General features: G+C 68.9%; 6 pseudogenes; all 6 read right to left on the reverse strand.

Annotated features, from left to right (window-relative positions):
* Positions 1–1,595: 1,595 nt before the first annotated feature.
* On the reverse strand, positions 1,596–1,715 carry LOC148756311 (5S ribosomal RNA; annotated as a pseudogene).
* Positions 1,716–3,323: 1,608 nt separating this feature from the next.
* On the reverse strand, positions 3,324–3,443 carry LOC148756312 (5S ribosomal RNA; annotated as a pseudogene).
* Positions 3,444–5,773: 2,330 nt separating this feature from the next.
* Positions 5,774–5,893, reverse strand: LOC148756313 (5S ribosomal RNA; annotated as a pseudogene).
* A 2,048-nt stretch (positions 5,894–7,941) lies between these two features.
* LOC148756314 (5S ribosomal RNA) lies at positions 7,942–8,061 on the reverse strand (annotated as a pseudogene).
* Positions 8,062–9,148: 1,087 nt separating this feature from the next.
* On the reverse strand, positions 9,149–9,268 carry LOC148756315 (5S ribosomal RNA; annotated as a pseudogene).
* Positions 9,269–11,598: 2,330 nt separating this feature from the next.
* Positions 11,599–11,718, reverse strand: LOC148756316 (5S ribosomal RNA; annotated as a pseudogene).
* Between the last annotated feature and the right edge of the window lie 911 nt (positions 11,719–12,629).

Raw genomic sequence — 12,629 nt, forward strand, 5'->3', positions numbered from 1 at the left:
ACCCATCCACAGGCCCAAAGCCAGGGAGAGCCACCCGCGCCACCAGGGTGCAGCATCTCCAGTCTGCAGCCACCCTTCGTCACAAGCCTTCAGTCTGGGCCCTGGAACCCTCGTCAGCGACCGGAGCCCCGCCCGATGTCCGGTCCCTTCACTGTCTACACGTCACCTCTCCTGACCCAGGGAGGTGAGAGAGAGGATGAGAGAAGGCCAGAGACGGAGCAAGAGAGAGGCGGAGAGAGACAGACGGGGACTGTGGGGACAGACTCGCAGAGAGCACTCTCCAGGCTCTGGGCCTCGCGTGGAGGGGTGCTGCTTGGGGGCTGCATGGTCATCAGCTGTGACCGCTTGGCCATCAGCTGTTGCCAGTTGGCCACTGGCCACCGGAGGAGCTGCGGTGGCCAAGCTAGGAAGCGCGGATGGTGGACTGCAAATTGCAGAGGGGCGCGGATTGCAGTGGGCCCGCTTGGCGGGTCGACGGGCGGTGTGTCGGTGGGTTGGCAGAGAAGCGGCCGACAGGTTGGGGATCGGGCGGCTCCGGCTTGCCGTGTCTCCGAGCCAGCCGCCCGTGAGACATAGTGCTATGAGCCCCCTATCCGTGGCTCTGTTGGTGTTCCCTCTTGGCCTCGCCATATCCTGCGTTCTTGTGCGGGCAGAGGGACTAGAGTCCCCGCAGGACAGGGACCGACAGAGAGAACGGGAGGAGGAGAAAGAGGGAGCGAGATCGAAATATACACCTATATGTACCTGTATGTACCTAGACATACAGAGAGACATGGACAGAGACAGAGAAAGAGGGGGCTGGCACGCGGGGAGAGAGCTCCTGAGCCAGAGCCAGAGCCCAACAGGCACGTCACAGAGCCAGAGAGACATGGGGTGGGGGAGGGGGGAGGGACGCACAAGCGGGCACACGGACTGGGACAGACGCACTGACGCTGCTTTGAAGTGGCAGCTTCTCAACCGAAGTGTGGTCATGCCCGTGGCTGGGCTCCACTAAGGAGGCAGTGCCCGGGCATTGAAAGTCACCCTTGAAGCCCCCGGGCCGGGCGGGAGGGCCAGTGGGCTCCGAGCCCCGCCCAGGAACCCCCCGCCCCGCGGGAGGAGAGTGGCAGCCCACAGGCACCCTGGTTGAGAGTGTTGTGTGCCTGCGTGCCTGCACTTCCCCTTGTGGTGGTCTCTCCTGGAGTCCGAGGGCGTGCGGTGTGTTGGGGTGCTGCTCCCTCAGTCCCCTGCTTTGTCCCGGCTCTTTGTACCCTGTGTGTTGGGGCCACTGCGGGAAGGGAGGGTTCCTGGCTCTTGTGGGCGATGGGAGGGGGCGCGCGGGGGTGTGGGGAGAGGTGCCTGCCGGCGGAGACACAGGCTCGGCTAACTGCTGCTGGCTGACTGCCTGCCTCAGCGAAGAGGACTAAGAAGAGGGTGTGGGGGTGAGCCCTGGCCGACGGGCCTGGTGTGCGGCCGGGGCTGCCAGCTTGTAGCGCCGGGTGGCTGACCGGCCTCTGGCCAGGGGGAACTTCGGCTGGATGGGCGGCTGCAGAGGGGCAAGGGGCGGCAGGGGTTCGGAGGGAGCCACGCAGGGGCGGCGGCGCAAAAGGAGAGGCGAGCAAAAGCCTACAGGTATTCCCAGGCGGTCTCCCATCCAAGCACTAACCAGGCCCCTCCCTGCTTAGCTCCCGAGATCAGAGGAGATCGGGCGCGTTCAGGGTGGTATGGCCATAGACGATGGGACTCGGCTCCCCGCGCCCCAAGAGCCTGCTCCCGGCCTGCCTCGTGAGCGCCCGCCATGCAGATGCGCGGCTCCGGTGGCGAGCATCGACCTGCTGGCCGGCTCTGCCAGCACCGCGTCCCCCCCCCCCAGTCCGGCTCCCCGCCTCTTCCGAATGCCCCTGGCGTGGGCGGCGGGCTACTCCTGGCCGGCAGCGAGGCCCCTTCGCGCCACCCGAGGCTCCATGGGACACTGCCACTTCCCTGATGGTGCCAGAAGTCGTGGAACTCTGGCATCCTGGGACTCCCCGGACCCAGACCGCCATACACCCCGCCCCCCTACCGCCACCAGGTTTACCAACAACCGCACCCCCAAGGCTGGGGGAGGCCTGCACCAGCAGGCAACCCTGGGCTTGGGAGTTGTGGGAGGACCCCGCGGCGGCGGCTTGGGCGGCTGCGGAGGGGGGGGGCTGCGGCGGCGGCGGCGGCGGCGGCGGCGGCGGCAGCAGCGGCGGCGGGGGACGCGGCGGAGGCGAGGGAGGGTGGGGAGGTAGGCGATGGCAACCGCGAGGATGGCGCCAGGGCGGCGATGGCGGTGGCGACAATGGGGGCTTTGACGGTGGGCGCTGGGGCACGGGGGTCGATGGCGGCGGCGGCGGCGGAGTCGGCGGCGGCGGCGGGGGCGGAGGAGGCCGGGAGAGCAGAGGCGGGAGATTGAGGGAGTATGGCGATGGTGGCGGCGGCGGGCCTGGGGCGGGGGCGGGGGAGATGGCGGTGCAGGAGGCGGGGAGAGCAGAGGAGGGAGATTGAGGGAGTGCGGCAATGGCGGCAGCGGGGGCGGGGGTGGGGAAGAGGGCAGCACTGGCGGCGGGGGTGGGGAGCGCGGTGCTGGCGGCCGAGGGGGGGAGAGCAGAGGAGGGAGTTTGAGGGAGTACGGCGATGGCGGCAGCGGGGGCGGGGAGGGGGCGAGGGCAGCGCTGGCGGAGGGGGTGGGGAGCGCGGTGATCGCGGCGGCGGCGGCGGGAGAAGCGGGGGCTGATCGCGAGCAGCGATGGCGGCGGCGGCGGCGGCGGCGTCGGCTGCGGCGCGGGAGGGTTGCGAGGTCGGCGATGGAGGCGGCGGCAGCGTTGGGGGCTGTGTCGGCGGGCGCTGGGCGCGGGGAGGGTTGGCGCCGGCGGCGGCGGTAGCGGGGAAGAGGGCGGTGCTGGCGGCGGAGGAGGGGAGAGCAGAGGCGGGAGATTGAAGCAGTACAGCCATGGCGGTGGCGAGGGCGGGGGCAGGGGTGAGGTCAGCGCTGGAGGGGGGTGTGGGGAGCGCGGTGATGGCGGCGGATTAGGCGGTGGCGGCGGGGGCGAGGGCAGCGCTGTTGGCGGTGGCGGCGATCGAAGGTCGGCGAAGGGATCGAGATGACAGCCTCCGGGACTGAAGAGGACTGAGAAGAGGGTGTGCGGGGGAGCCCTGGCCGACGGGCCTGGTGTGCGGCCGGGGCTGCCAGCTTGTAGTGCCTGGCGGCTAACCCTCTGCTGGTCAGGGGGGCCTTCGGCTGGCTGGGCGGCTGCAGAGAGGCAAGGGGCGGCAGGGGTTCGGAGGGAGCCACGCCGGGGCCGCGGCGCAAAAGGAGAGGCGAGCAAAAGCCTGCAGCTATTCCCAGGCGGTCTCCCATCCAAGTACTAACCAGGCCCCTCCCTGCTTAGCTCCCGAGATCAGACGAGATCTGGCGCGTGCAGGGTGGTGTGGCCTTAGGCGCTGGGACCCGGCTCCCGGCACTCCAAGAGCCTGCTCCCGACCTGCTTCTGAGCGCACTCCATGCTGCTGGGCCGCTCGGGTGGCGAGCACGTCTGCCCGAGCGCCTCCCGCCAGCTCCCCGCCTCCTCCAGACGCCGCTGGTGTGGGCGACGGGCTCCTCCTGGCCCGCAGCGAGGCCCCTTCGCGCCCCCCAGTGGCTCTAACGGGCCTCTGTCACTTCCCTGACTGTGACATATGTCTGGGCGCCCTGGCATCCTGGGCCTCCCCAGGCCCCGAAGGGCTTTTACCCCGCCCCCCTACCCCAACCCCTCTCATCTCCCCCCAGCCCCACAACCGCACACCCCCCTTGCTGCTGTGCTGTCCCCACCTCTCAGGGCCACCGAGGGGGTCGCAGGGTCCTCTCAGTCCCCTCCACCCTAGGGACGTGCAACCCAGGCCCTGGCCCTGGCCGGCCCCACCCACTGGCCCAAAGCCAGGGAGAGCCACCCGCCACCAGGGGGCAGCACCTCCAGTCTGCCGCCACCCTTCCTCACACAGCCTTCTTTCTGGGTTCTCGCCCCTCGTCAGCGACCGGCGTCCCGCCCGATCACTGTTCACTTCACTGGCTACACGTCACCTCTCCTGACCCAGGGAGGTGAGAGAGAGGATGAGAGAAGGCCAGAGACGGAGCAAGAGAGAGGCGGAGAGAGACAGACGGGGACTGTGCGGACAGACTCGCAGAGAGCACTCTCCAGGCTCTGGGCCTCGCGTGGAGGGGTGCTGCGTGCGGGCTGCATGGATATCAGCTGTGACCGCTTGGCCATCAGCTGTTGCCAGTTGGCCATTGGCCACCGGCAGAGCTGCGGTGGCCAAGCTAGGAAGCGCGGATTGTGGACTGCAAATTGCAGAGGGGCGCGGACTGCAGTTGGCCGGCTTGGTGGGTCGGTAGGTTGGTGGGTCTGTTGGTTGGCAGAGAATCGGCCGGCAGGCTGGGGATCGGGCGGCTCCGGCTTGCCGAGTCTCCAAGCCAGCCGCCCGTGAGACATAGTGCTATGAGCCCCCTATCCGTGGCTCTGTTGGTGTTCCCTCTTGGCCTCGCCATATCCTGCGTTCTTGTGCGGGCAGAGGGACTAGAGTCCCCGCAGGACAGGGACCGACAGAGAGAACGGGAGGAGGAGAAAGAGGGAGCGAGATCGAAATATACACCTATATGTACCTGTATGTACCTAGACATACAGAGAGACATGGACAGAGACAGAGAAAGAGGGGGCTGGCACGCGGGGAGAGAGCTCCTGAGCCAGAGCCAGAGCCCAACAGGCACGTCACAGAGCCAGAGAGACATGGGGTGGGGGAGGGGGGAGGGACGCACAGGCGGGCACACGGACTGTTACAGACGCACTGAGGCTGTGTTGAAGTGGCAGCTCCTCCACCGGAGTGTGGTCGTGCCCGGGGCTGGGCTCCGCTAAGGAGGCATTGCCCTGGCGTTGGCAGTCACCATTGAAGCCTCCGGGGCGGGCCGCCAGGGTCTCCGGAGGGCCTGTGGTCTCTGAGCCCCGCCCAGGCACCCGCCCGCGGGAGGAGAGTGGCAGCCCCCAGGCACCCTGGTTGTGAGGGTTGTGCGCCTGCGTGCCTGCTCTGCCCTTGTGGTGGTCTCCCCCGGAGTCGATGGCGCGTGGTGTGTTGGGGTGCTGCTCCCGCCGTCCCCTGGTTTGTCCCGGCTCTTTGTGCCCTGTGTTTCAGGGACACCGTGGCCGGCGGGAAGGGAGGGCTCCTGGCTCTTGTGGGAGACGGGAGGGGCGCGCGGGGGTGTGGGGCGAGGTGCCTGCCAGCGGAGACAGAAGACTCCGGTGGGGCGGGGCGGGTGGGCGTCCCGTTTGCCCGAGGACACGCCGATCCTGTGTGTCGGGTCCCGGGGGCAGGCGCAGGGATGGGCGTGCCCTGGGCTCGGGCCGAGGTGCAAAGCACCGGCACGTCCTGGGATGGAGAGAGCCTGGTGGAGGCCTGCGCCGGCAGGCAGCCCTGGGCTTGGGCGTTGGGGGTTGCGGCGGCGGCAGGGTCGGGGAGCGAGAGGGAGCCCTGCGATGGCGGTGGCGGCGGCGGCGGCGACCGAGACGCGGCTGACTGCTGCAGGCTGACGGCCTGCCTCGGCGAAGAGCACTAAGAAGAGGGAGTGGGGGGGAGCCCTGGCCGACAGGCCTGGTGTGCGGCCGGGGATGCGAGCTTGTAGTGCCGGGCGACTGACCCTCCTCTGGCCAGGGGGACCTTCGGCTGCCTGGGCGGCTGCAGAGGGGCAAAGGGCGGCAGGGGTTCGGAGGGAGCCACGCCGGGGCGGCGGCGCAAAAGGAGAGGCGAGCAAAAGCCTGCAGCTATTCCCAGGCGGTCTCCCATCCAAGTACTAACCAGGCCCCTCCCTGCTTAGCTCCCGAGATCAGAGGAGATCGGGCGCGTTCAGGGTGGTATGGCCGTAGACGCTGGGACCCGGCTCCCCGCGCCCCAAGAGCCTGCTCCCGGCCTGCCTCTGACCGCGCGCCGTGCTGCTGGGCCGCTAGGGTGGCGAGCACGTCTGCCTGAGCGCCTGCCGCCCGCTCCCCGCCTCCTCCGGACGCCGCTGGTGTGGGCGACGGGCTACTCCTGGCCCGCAGCGAGGCCCCTTCGCGCCCCCCAGTGGCTCCACGGGCCTCTGTCACTTCCCTGACTGTGACATATGTCTGGGCGCCCTGGCATCCTGGGCCTCCCCAGGCCCCGAAGGGCTTTCACCCCGCCCCCCTACCCCAACCCCTCTCATCTCCCCCCAGCCCCACAACCGCACACCCCCCTTGCTGCTGTGCTGTCCCCACCTCTCAGGGCCACCGAGGGGGTCGCAGGGTCCTCTCAGTCCCCTCCGGCCCTAGGGACGTGCAACCCAGGCCCTGGCCCTGACCGGACCCATCCACAGGCCCAAAGCCAGGGAGAGCCACCCGCGCCACCAGGGTGCAGCATCTCCAGTCTGCAGCCACCCTTCGTCACAAGCCTTCAGTCTGGGCCCTGGAACCCTCGTCAGCGACCGGAGCCCCGCCCGATGTCCGGTCCCTTCACTGTCTACACGTCACCTCTCCTGACCCAGGGAGGTGAGAGAGAGGATGAGAGAAGGCCAGAGACGGAGCAAGAGAGAGGCGGAGAGAGACAGACGGGGACTGTGGGGACAGACTCGCAGAGAGCACTCTCCAGGCTCTGGGCCTCGCGTGGAGGGGTGCTGCTTGGGGGCTGCATGGTCATCAGCTGTGACCGCTTGGCCATCAGCTGTTGCCAGTTGGCCACTGGCCACCGGAGGAGCTGCGGTGGCCAAGCTAGGAAGCGCGGATGGTGGACTGCAAATTGCAGAGGGGCGCGGATTGCAGTGGGCCCGCTTGGCGGGTCGACGGGCGGTGTGTCGGTGGGTTGGCAGAGAAGCGGCCGACAGGTTGGGGATCGGGCGGCTCCGGCTTGCCGTGTCTCCGAGCCAGCCGCCCGTGAGACATAGTGCTATGAGCCCCCTATCCGTGGCTCTGTTGGTGTTCCCTCTTGGCCTCGCCATATCCTGCGTTCTTGTGCGGGCAGAGGGACTAGAGTCCCCGCAGGACAGGGACCGACAGAGAGAACGGGAGGAGGAGAAAGAGGGAGCGAGATCGAAATATACACCTATATGTACCTGTATGTACCTAGACATACAGAGAGACATGGACAGAGACAGAGAAAGAGGGGGCTGGCACGCGGGGAGAGAGCTCCTGAGCCAGAGCCAGAGCCCAACAGGCACGTCACAGAGCCAGAGAGACATGGGGTGGGGGAGGGGGGAGGGACGCACAAGCGGGCACACGGACTGGGACAGACGCACTGACGCTGCTTTGAAGTGGCAGCTTCTCAACCGAAGTGTGGTCATGCCCGTGGCTGGGCTCCACTAAGGAGGCAGTGCCCGGGCATTGAAAGTCACCCTTGAAGCCCCCGGGCCGGGCGGGAGGGCCAGTGGGCTCCGAGCCCCGCCCAGGAACCCCCCGCCCCGCGGGAGGAGAGTGGCAGCCCACAGGCACCCTGGTTGAGAGTGTTGTGTGCCTGCGTGCCTGCACTTCCCCTTGTGGTGGTCTCTCCTGGAGTCCGAGGGCGTGCGGTGTGTTGGGGTGCTGCTCCCTCAGTCCCCTGCTTTGTCCCGGCTCTTTGTACCCTGTGTGTTGGGGCCACTGCGGGAAGGGAGGGTTCCTGGCTCTTGTGGGCGATGGGAGGGGGCGCGCGGGGGTGTGGGGAGAGGTGCCTGCCGGCGGAGACACAGGCTCGGCTAACTGCTGCTGGCTGACTGCCTGCCTCAGCGAAGAGGACTAAGAAGAGGGTGTGGGGGTGAGCCCTGGCCGACGGGCCTGGTGTGCGGCCGGGGCTGCCAGCTTGTAGCGCCGGGTGGCTGACCGGCCTCTGGCCAGGGGGAACTTCGGCTGGATGGGCGGCTGCAGAGGGGCAAGGGGCGGCAGGGGTTCGGAGGGAGCCACGCAGGGGCGGCGGCGCAAAAGGAGAGGCGAGCAAAAGCCTACAGGTATTCCCAGGCGGTCTCCCATCCAAGCACTAACCAGGCCCCTCCCTGCTTAGCTCCCGAGATCAGAGGAGATCGGGCGCGTTCAGGGTGGTATGGCCATAGACGATGGGACTCGGCTCCCCGCGCCCCAAGAGCCTGCTCCCGGCCTACCTCGTGAGCGCCCGCCATGCAGATGCGCGGCTCCGGTGGCGAGCATCGACCTGCTGGCCGGCTCTGCCAGCACCGCGTCCCCCCCCCCCCAGTCCGGCTCCCCGCCTCTTCCGAATGCCCCTGGCGTGGGCGGCGGGCTACTCCTGGCCGGCAGCGAGGCCCCTTCGCGCCACCCGAGGCTCCATGGGACACTGCCACTTCCCTGATGGTGCCAGAAGTCGTGGAACTCTGGCATCCTGGGACTCCCCGGACCCAGACCGCCATACACCCCGCCCCCCTACCGCCACCAGGTTTACCAACAACCGCACCCCCAAGGCTGGGGGAGGCCTGCACCAGCAGGCAACCCTGGGCTTGGGAGTTGTGGGAGGACCCCGCGGCGGCGGCTTGGGCGGCTGCGGAGGGGGGGGGCTGCGGCGGCGGCGGCGGCGGCGGCGGCGGCGGCAGCAGCGGCGGCGGGGGACGCGGCGGAGGCGAGGGAGGGTGGGGAGGTAGGCGATGGCAACCGCGAGGATGGCGCCAGGGCGGCGATGGCGGTGGCGACAATGGGGGCTTTGACGGTGGGCGCTGGGGCACGGGGGTCGATGGCGGCGGCGGCGGCGGCGGCGGCGGCGGCGGCGGCGGCGGCGGAGGAGGCCGGGAGAGCAGAGGCGGGAGATTGAAGCAGTACAGCCATGGCGGTGGCGAGGGCGGGGGCAGGGGTGAGGTCAGCGCTGGAGGGGGGTGTGGGGAGCGCGGTGATGGCGGCGGATTAGGCGGTGGCGGCGGGGGCGAGGGCAGCGCTGTTGGCGGTGGCGGCGATCGAAGGTCGGCGAAGGGATCGAGATGACAGCCTCCGGGACTGAAGAGGACTGAGAAGAGGGTGTGCGGGGGAGCCCTGGCCGACGGGCCTGGTGTGCGGCCGGGGCTGCCAGCTTGTAGTGCCTGGCGGCTAACCCTCTGCTGGTCAGGGGGGCCTTCGGCTGGCTGGGCGGCTGCAGAGAGGCAAGGGGCGGCAGGGGTTCGGAGGGAGCCACGCCGGGGCCGCGGCGCAAAAGGAGAGGCGAGCAAAAGCCTGCAGCTATTCCCAGGCGGTCTCCCATCCAAGTACTAACCAGGCCCCTCCCTGCTTAGCTCCCGAGATCAGACGAGATCTGGCGCGTGCAGGGTGGTGTGGCCTTAGGCGCTGGGACCCGGCTCCCGGCACTCCAAGAGCCTGCTCCCGACCTGCTTCTGAGCGCACGCCATGCTGCTGGGCCGCTCGGGTGGCGAGCATGTCTGCCCGAGCGCCTCCCGCCAGCTCCCCGCCTCCTCCAGACGCCGCTGGTGTGGGCGACGGGCTCCTCCTGGCCCGCAGCGAGGCCCCTTCGCGCCCCCCAGTGGCTCTAACGGGCCTCTGTCACTTCCCTGACTGTGACATATGTCTGGGCGCCCTGGCATCCTGGGCCTCCCCAGGCCCCGAAGGGCTTTTACCCCGCCCCCCTACCCCAACCCCTCTCATCTCCCCCCAGCCCCACAACCGCACACCCCCCTTGCTGCTGTGCTGTCCCCACCTCTCAGGGCCACCGAGGGGGTCGCAGGGTCCTCTCAGTCCCCTCCACCCTAGGGACGTGCAACCCAGGCCCTGGCCCTGGCCGGCCCCACCCACTGGCCCAAAGCCAGGGAGAGCCACCCGCCACCAGGGGGCAGCACCTCCAGTCTGCCGCCACCCTTCCTCACACAGCCTTCTTTCTGGGTTCTCGCCCCTCGTCAGCGACCGGCGTCCCGCCCGATCACTGTTCACTTCACTGGCTACACGTCACCTCTCCTGACCCAGGGAGGTGAGAGAGAGGATGAGAGAAGGCCAGAGACGGAGCAAGAGAGAGGCGGAGAGAGACAGACGGGGACTGTGCGGACAGACTCGCAGAGAGCACTCTCCAGGCTCTGGGCCTCGCGTGGAGGGGTGCTGCGTGCGGGCTGCATGGATATCAGCTGTGACCGCTTGGCCATCAGCTGTTGCCAGTTGGCCATTGGCCACCGGCAGAGCTGCGGTGGCCAAGCTAGGAAGCGCGGATTGTGGACTGCAAATTGCAGAGGGGCGCGGACTGCAGTTGGCCGGCTTGGTGGGTCGGTAGGTTGGTGGGTCTGTTGGTTGGCAGAGAATCGGCCGGCAGGCTGGGGATCGGGCGGCTCCGGCTTGCCGAGTCTCCAAGCCAGCCGCCCGTGAGACATGGTGCTATGAGCCCCCTATCCGTGGTCTGTTGGTGTTCCCTCTTGGCCTCGCCAAATCCTGCATTCTTGTGCGGGCAGAGGGGCTAGAGTCCCCGCAGGACAGGGACAGACAGACAGAACGGGAGGAGGAGTAAGAGGGAGCGAGATGGAAATATGCTCGTATATGTACATGTATGTATCTAGACATACAGAGAGACATGGACAGAGACAGAGAAAGAGGGGGCTGGCACGCGGGGAGAGAGTTCCTGAGCCAGAGCCAGAGCCCAACAGGCACGTCACAGAGCCCGACGGATATGGGGTGGGGGAGGGTGTGAGGGACGCACAGGCGGGCACACGGACTGTTACAGACGCACTGAGGCTGTGTTGAAGTGGCAGCTCCTCCACCGGAGTGTGGTCGTGCCCGGGGCTGGGCTCCGCTAAGGAGGCATTGCCCTGGCGTTGGCAGTCACCATTGAAGCCTCCGGGGCGGGCCGCCAGGGTCTCCGGAGGGCCTGTGGTCTCTGAGCCCCGCCCAGGCACCCGCCCGCGGGAGGAGAGTGGCAGCCCCCAGGCACCCTGGTTGTGAGGGTTGTGCGCCTGCGTGCCTGCTCTGCCCTTGTGGTGGTCTCCCCCGGAGTCGATGGCGCGTGGTGTGTTGGGGTGCTGCTCCCGCCGTCCCCTGGTTTGTCCCGGCTCTTTGTGCCCTGTGTTTCAGGGACACCGTGGCCGGCGGGAAGGGAGGGCTCCTGGCTCTTGTGGGAGACGGGAGGGGCGCGCGGGGGTGTGGGGCGAGGTGCCTGCCAGCGGAGACAGAAGACTCCGGTGGGGCGGGGCGGGTGGGCGTCCCGTTTGCCCGAGGACACGCCGATCCTGTGTGTCGGGTCCCGGGGGCAGGCGCAGGGATGGGCGTGCCCTGGGCTCGGGCCGAGGTGCAAAGCACCGGCACGTCCTGGGATGGAGAGAGCCTGGTGGAGGCCTGCGCCGGCAGGCAGCCCTGGGCTTGGGCGTTGGGGGTTGCGGCGGCGGCAGGGTCGGGGAGCGAGAGGGAGCCCTGCGATGGCGGTGGCGGCGGCGGCGGCGACCGAGACGCGGCTGACTGCTGCAGGCTGACGGCCTGCCTCGGCGAAGAGCACTAAGAAGAGGGAGTGGGGGGGAGCCCTGGCCGACAGGCCTGGTGTGCGGCCGGGGATGCGAGCTTGTAGTGCCGGGCGACTGACCCTCCTCTGGCCAGGGGGACCTTCGGCTGCCTGGGCGGCTGCAGAGGGGCAAAGGGCGGCAGGGGTTCGGAGGGAGCCACGCCGGGGCGGCGGCGCAAAAGGAGAGGCGAGCAAAAGCCTGCAGCTATTCCCAGGCGGTCTCCCATCCAAGTACTAACCAGGCCCCTCCCTGCTTAGCTCCCGAGATCAGAGGAGATCGGGCGCGTTCAGGGTGGTATGGCCGTAGACGCTGGGACCCGGCTCCCCGCGCCCCAAGAGCCTGCTCCCGGCCTGCCTCTGACCGCGCGCCGTGCTGCTGGGCCGCTAGGGTGGCGAGCACGTCTGCCTGAGCGCCTGCCGCCCGCTCCCCGCCTCCTCCGGACGCCGCTGGTGTGGGCGACGGGCTACTCCTGGCCCGCAGCGAGGCCCCTTCGCGCCCCCCAGTGGCTCCACGGGCCTCTGTCACTTCCCTGACTGTGACATATGTCTGGGCGCCCTGGCATCCTGGGCCTCCCCAGGCCCCGAAGGGCTTTCACCCCGCCCCCCTACCCCAACCCCTCTCATCTCCCCCCAGCCCCACAACCGCACACCCCCCTTGCTGCTGTGCTGTCCCCACCTCTCAGGGCCACCGAGGGGGTCGCAGGGTCCTCTCAGTCCCCTCCGGCCCTAGGGACGTGCAACCCAGGCCCTGGCCCTGACCGGACCCATCCACAGGCCCAAAGCCAGGGAGAGCCACCCGCGCCACCAGGGTGCAGCATCTCCAGTCTGCAGCCACCCTTCGTCACAAGCCTTCAGTCTGGGCCCTGGAACCCTCGTCAGCGACCGGAGCCCCGCCCGATGTCCGGTCCCTTCACTGTCTACACGTCACCTCTCCTGACCCAGGGAGGTGAGAGAGAGGATGAGAGAAGGCCAGAGACGGAGCAAGAGAGAGGCGGAGAGAGACAGACGGGGACTGTGGGGACAGACTCGCAGAGAGCACTCTCCAGGCTCTGGGCCTCGCGTGGAGGGGTGCTGCTTGGGGGCTGCATGGTCATCAGCTGTGACCGCTTGGCCATCAGCTGTTGCCAGTTGGCCACTGGCCACCGGAGGAGCTGCGGTGGCCAAGCTAGGAAGCGCGGATGGTGGACTGCAAATTGCAGAGGGGCGCGGATTGCAGTGGG

Source organism: Rhinolophus sinicus, chromosome 12, assembly GCF_057876585.1.
Source record: "Rhinolophus sinicus isolate RSI-liver-muscle chromosome 12, RSI-T2T, whole genome shotgun sequence".
In the NCBI taxonomy this organism is placed as follows: Eukaryota; Metazoa; Chordata; class Mammalia; order Chiroptera; family Rhinolophidae; genus Rhinolophus; species Rhinolophus sinicus.